General features: G+C 49.4%; 2 long non-coding RNA genes across 3 annotated transcripts; one reads left to right on the plus strand and one right to left on the minus strand.

Moving 5' to 3' along the window:
* Positions 1–244: 244 nt before the first annotated feature.
* On the plus strand, positions 245–753 carry LOC116667279. Of its 2 annotated transcripts, XR_004324121.1 has the most exons (3): positions 245–368; positions 484–528; positions 636–753. It is a non-coding gene; the product is annotated as an uncharacterized LOC116667279 (long non-coding RNA). The 2 variants fall into 2 exon arrangements; XR_004324120.1 differs by having other exon boundaries at positions 484–753.
* Positions 754–1714: 961 nt separating this feature from the next.
* On the minus strand, positions 1715–4175 carry LOC116667278. The gene is made up of 3 exons (XR_004324119.1): positions 3937–4175; positions 3465–3707; positions 1715–3241 (listed from the first exon to the last, which is right to left on the minus strand). It is a non-coding gene; the product is annotated as an uncharacterized LOC116667278 (long non-coding RNA).
* Positions 4176–6072: the final 1897 nt, after the last annotated feature.

Below are 6072 nucleotides of genomic sequence, written 5' to 3' on the forward strand. Positions count from 1 at the left end.
TTCCATTCAAGTCATGCAAAAAATATAGTATCGGTTTGTCAACACAGCTTTCAAAAGCGACAAGATCTCCTCACTTGACAATTGCAAGAAAGTCCACAGTCCAAGACCAGGCAGTTAGGATGAGATAGTTCGCTCCCTGTTTCTGACTTGGCCATGTTCGTATCTGTCCCCGTGTCATGTGTCAGCTGTGCTTTCAGCATCTCGTAATCAAAAATATCTGAAGTGCGTGACGCAGAAGCAAGGTGGCTCACTCACACTGCTGCACGTTCTAGAACGTGTGTCCATCCTGATAAAAGCAAGGACACAGAAGGAGTCGCAGCCTGTGTTCTCCCGCGTTCTTTCTGACGAGTCAGGGCCACCACACCCAGGTAGGACTGTTGGGATGTTTCCATTAACTGAAAGCTCTGAGCTGGCTTCCAGACCATTACAAACGCCTGAGGTTTTTGTTTTTTGTCTTTATTTTTTTCATGTGAATGACCACAGCCCTGGGTGGAGGTTTAAGTCATATTTCCTCCTGGAGAGTTTAAGGTCTGTAATGCTTGGCTTCTGGGGGGCTGAGGAGAGGGTGGGAAGTGGGGAAGGTGGAATCTAAACAAAGGTTCTTTCAAAACCAAACGTATTTGTCTTTTTTTCAGTCAAAAGAATAGGGCGATGGCATATATGCGTAACTGAACCACTATGCTGTACAACAGAAATTAATACGACATTGTAAATCGACTAGACTTCAATAAAAAAAAAAGGGTAATGATTGAACAAGGAAAATGAGTTGGTGTTCTTCAATTCTTTTAAAATTGTCCTCAGTTTTATAAAGTACATCTGTCAGTTTCTTTTAAATAAGGGCGAAATTCACCTAAGAAATCCATACTCCAGATCTCATATTTCCAACAGATACAACCACTGCAATGACAACCCCTATTATCACACTGTTATTATTTACTGTGTGTTTATTTCCTACATTAATCTGATCTTAACACGTTATCAGCCTGACTCTTGCCTTGCAGGAGGGATGCCAGCTCAGCGAGCCGACGCTCAGCAAAGCTGTCTCCCCATCCTGGACTGTATCTGTGTCGGTTCTGGCCCCAGACTCCCCACTGTTTCCTTAGTGGGCCTCGCAGGGACCCCCAGGGGGCTGGGAGGCTCTGGAAGCTGGCTGTCAAGGCTGCATGAGAGATCACGGACCTAGAACTCAACTTTGGGGTAGAACTTTGAAGGAAGTTCATCAGGGGCTCTTTGTCTCTAATGTGTGTACAGAAAAGGCATTGCATGGTTTACAGGAGACGTTTGGGCGGTCTCTCAAGGATGCTTCACTGCTGATCATTGGGGTAAAAACAAAACAAAACAAAACACCTCCCGGTTCTGTGATCACACACCCACCCTGTGAGATAGCAGCTTATTATTTATCACCAGCTGCTCAGCCATCGGTGTCGGGACAATCAGACCTTTGCATCCACTGTTTGTTCTTTCAAAGCCCTCTCAGCCATTGCCTCATTTTGCCTGCTCAGCAAGCCTGCAAGGGAAGGCTCTTTCCAGACCAGGGAAGCTCACACAGATTTAGAGGAGGAACGGGAATGGAACCTAGATCTCCCAGTTCATGTGTCCCTTTTTTCAGCCCACATACTCTTCAGGTGGTTACCGATCCATGTTTCCCTCCACCCCAAGCCATGAACATTTATTGAGGAGGGGAAAAAAGTCTTGTTTTCAGAGACTGCTCTGAAAGAAACTTTGTGTCTTCAAAATATTAATTTATTTCCCATCACTGAATTCTCAGGGTCCGTGAATTATTTCTCTACAGGGCACCTATTGCTCTGCTAGGTGTAATGACAGATCAACAAGTAGTAAGGCAACCTCCCTGTTCTCCAGGAGCTTAGGGTGGCAAGCAGATTCTGAGATGACCACTGGGGCCCCTTGTCCTTGTAGCATCTCCTCCCCCTGAGTATAAGCAGAGCCTTAACTGGCTTCTGACCAATGGAATCCAGCAAAAGTGATAGGATATCATCCCTGTGATTTCATTACATTAGGTGAAAAAGGTGAAGGGATTTTGCAGATGTAATTAAGATCTCTAATCAGTTGCTTGAAGTTAATTGAAAGAAAGATTATCCTGGATGGGTCTGACCTAATCAGATGAGCCCTTTAAAAGAAGGTCTAGAGGTCAGAGACTCAATGCAGCATCTCTCTCTCTCTCTCTCTCTCTGCCTCTCTCTCACTGGCCTTGAAGGAGTAAAATTCCAGGAGATCTACAGCTTCAAAGCAATAAATTCTGCCCTGTGAGCTTGGCAGAGAACCCTGAGCTTAGCTGAGGCCCCAGCTCCAGTTTTGTGAGGCCCTGGGCAGAGGACACAGCTGACTTGTGGAAGACATGATAAATGTATGTGCTTTTAAGCTGCTAAATTAGTAGTCATTTGTTACACAGCAATACAAAACAAACACACTTATGATCTAGGACAGAGCTACAGCTCAGCAGAATTTAGCAAGTGTCTGTAAAATCTAAGATTTGTAAAACAAAGTTTTTTTAGTACAGATGTGATATGCAGCACTAATAATTGTACCACAGTAATACAACCAGTCTTGTCATTTAGAAACAATAGTGACAGCTGTATTTCCTCCCTCTTTCTCTCCCTGTCTCATACACACAGTTGCTCAACCATTTGCTTATAGGAAGGTCCTATTAGGAACATTAGCAATCACACTCAGAAACATCAGGTAACTATTCCAGGAAGGCACTTGAAATTTCTCTCACAGCCGATCTGTCACCTTGGAGAGGAAGCATCGGCTTCTGTGCCAAATCACAGGAAAAGATTTCTCCGCAACACTAGAATTTCAAGAGGTGCCTAAGCACGTAGACTCTTCGAGGCAGTGCCTGAAACAGTGCCTGGGTGAGCAGGAACACAGGGGAAAAGCAGCAGGTGCTCAGCAAATATCAAAGAAAGTGACATCAGCTCTGGGAAAGAATCTTCACCTTCAAGGCGTCAGATGGAACGGTTTGTCCGTTAAACACTTCCCGGTGGATTTGACCTGAAAGGGTTTGTTTTAGTGACGATTTCTAGTATTAATTTCATCAGCCAACGTGTGGACTTTTCTGGTGGGTGTGATGACAGCTGGTGAGGAGACTGAGGCGGGAGTGACAGGAGGCCTGGCCAGGTGGAGGGCGTCCCAGGCCTGCTCTGAGGCGTCACCTCACACCCGGGGAGACAAAGCCGGTGACATCACACAGCACACAGCTGAGCTCACAGGTAAGAGGCACCTAGAACGGGGAGCCCATTATTGACATCAAATGCAAAAGTAATATTAATGAAACAGGATGGGGATGAACAGTGCATAGCCTTGGGCGGTGGTCGTGTGGTGACTTTTCAGGATGCCCCCAAACCAGCCCCCCACTTACCGTAGCCCGTGTGCGTGGCCAGGCCACTCACCCACCCAAGCTTTGGTCCCCTCAGTTGGAAAATAGGGATGACTATAGGACCTACCTCCCAGCAAAACTATGCTAGGACTCGGGGAGAACGCAGTGAGACGGCTCACGCTGACGTGCAGGCAGAGGGAGGCTGCCCCGTAAATATTTATGACTGTGAGTCACAGAGGTGAACCAGAAAGGTCAACGGCAGGGGTGGCTGGCTGGATGTTACTGTGTCTGCAGAATGCCTCACAGTCTGACTTTTCTTCCAGAGTTCCATGTTCCTCCTGGCGGCCTCATACATCAGCACCTGCTGGTTCTAACAGGGGAGGACCCAGCCTCTGCAGGGCTGGGCAGGCCAAGCCACCCTCGTGCTGTGTGTGAGCGGCGCGCCTGCCTGGTGACCTTGTTCTCGCCGGGGGTGGCAGTGGCTGGCGTGGCAGGACTGACCTCCCCTCCCCCAGCCTCCACCCCTCCCCCTCTGCGGCCGCCCAACAGTGGCCTTCTGTGCTCTTTTCTGTCCTCGCTTCCACTGGGGCTGGACTCACCCTCACTCACAAGCCCCAGATCTGTCCTGGGCACAGGGACAAGGCGGGGCTGGGCTTCTCGGGGAGCAGCGAGGGTGGCTGTCTTCAGGCTGAGAAAAGAAAAAGCCCTGGCACTAAGCAGAATGAAAAATCCCCAAATCCTGGCCATGATGGAGAAAACAACAGCCGTAAAGTGGGTGAGGAGGCCGGGCGCCGTGGGAACGCAGTGCAGGCGGGGCGCACACGTGGTGTCTGGGCCGGGGCCCCAGACCTTCTTGGGACGGGAGAGATCCTTTCTGGCTGACGCACCCCGAACTCCATGTTTCCTACAATTCTGCAGCAGGGATCCAGGAACAGGAGAGAAGGAAACAGAGAAAATGCGTCCTGTGATCCAAATTTAAGCAGGAACAGGACGGACGGTGTGAGCCAAATAGAAATGAGGCCAAGAGCGCTTTCTTCAGGCCCCAGCCTTTTTTTTTTTTATCAAATGCCCAAACCTGTTTAACTGCTTCTTGGGAACTATAGTTCTGGGATCCAGCTCACAATGGGAGAGGAAATCTAATTAGCACTGTAACCTCACCTTCAGATTTAGGTGAATATAGTCAAATGGCGCATTAAGAGTGATTGCTGCCAACTAATGCCTGAAAGAAACAGAAGGGAGAGGGAGGGAGGGAGAGAGGAAATTGTGACACACTTAAATTAAGAGCCCCACTGACAGAGGTCGTCCTATATCAGCTGCACGAAGCAGCGATCACTGCTCCTTGCCAACCAGCCCCCATAAATCCCCGGATTACATGATGTGTTTGCATGGTCTGCTCGGACCGGCGCCCTCTAGATCACGTTCACGGTCATTGCAGTCATCAGATTTCCACAGTGAGGACTGGAGAGGTGCCCTTAACAAACCACAGTGCCCTCCAGTTTGCAGAGCGGTTATCATCCTCACACTCGGTGCTTCACCACCTGGCTGGGAGGAGAGTGGTCCTGTCCCTGTTTTGCATGTGAGGACGTTCCAGCTGAGACTTACAAGACCGCTGCTTGGAGGAGGTCACCAGCCAGAGCCTGATGCTAAATCCCGTGACCTTTCCTCTGCCCTGGAAGACTGGGGACAGGTGGATGCAGAGAGGGAAACTTAGGCACAGGCTAGCGAAGCGACTCCTTCAGGGGGTGAGTGACTCCGTGGAGGTCACCTTAGAGCTTCGGCTTACTAAAATCGACACCATTATCTAAGGTCAAAAAGACCCCCAGTGACCTGACAGTTCTCACGGGAGCGGCTGTGTATCCAGAAAGCCTCAGACACAGTGGGGACTGGGAGCACCCAGCTGTTCTTGCTGTCTCCTAATGTGCTAATGTGATTATCTCATGGTGGCTATTGTCTGTGTCCCATGAATGGTGTCATTCCAACGCTTCTGGAGAAGAGGAGTGGAGCTCCAGGCCCGCAGAAGCAGTCCCGGGCAGAGTCTGAGTCATCCAGTAAATCTGAGTCACAAGAGGCAAGTCTCAGTGTGGAATCAGGAAAGAAATGATGCAAACCTTTCTCAGCCCTGGAAAGGAAGGGAGGCTGGGCAGACCCAGGATCTGACTCTAAGCGTTAGCTGCTTCTCCCCTGTTTGCTTTCCCCCTGGGCCCACCCTCCACTTCAGATCCTGCCCATATGGTTGACAGGCCTGCAAGGTTTCAAGGAGGAGCCAGGCCCCTCCAGGTGAGCGCACCTCCCAGCTGGGCACAACCTCCGTCCTGAAGAAGCACATTCTGCTCGGAGGTGTGTTTCCCAGCCTGATTAAAATCCCCACGAAGCCCCAATCCCAACCACAGCACATGCCACGGGTAGGTGACTGTTTTCCCTTCCACGTTCTTCTGTTGCATTTTATGGCTTTTCCTACCTAGATGTCAGGCCGTCTCCATGAGGCGCGACTTCCTTCCTTTCGAGAATTTCCAGGAAGCACAGTTGCCCCCCGCATGTTAGATTTCATGTAATTCAAACCAAAGTTTGAGACTATTTCTCCTAATTCAGGAAAAGTTTTGAGCTTGGCAGCCCAAATGGAAAGAGTTTTTTCCTTAATGGTAGTGGATTTGTGGGGTGGGTGGGGGTGTTTTTCTCATTTTGGTTATGTGTGGATGTTTCATAAAGGGCACAGAGAACCAAGCTCAAAAAGCAAC

The sequence above is a fragment of the Camelus ferus genome, chromosome 11 (genome assembly GCF_009834535.1).
Source record: "Camelus ferus isolate YT-003-E chromosome 11, BCGSAC_Cfer_1.0, whole genome shotgun sequence".
NCBI classification, from domain to species: domain Eukaryota; kingdom Metazoa; phylum Chordata; class Mammalia; order Artiodactyla; family Camelidae; genus Camelus; species Camelus ferus.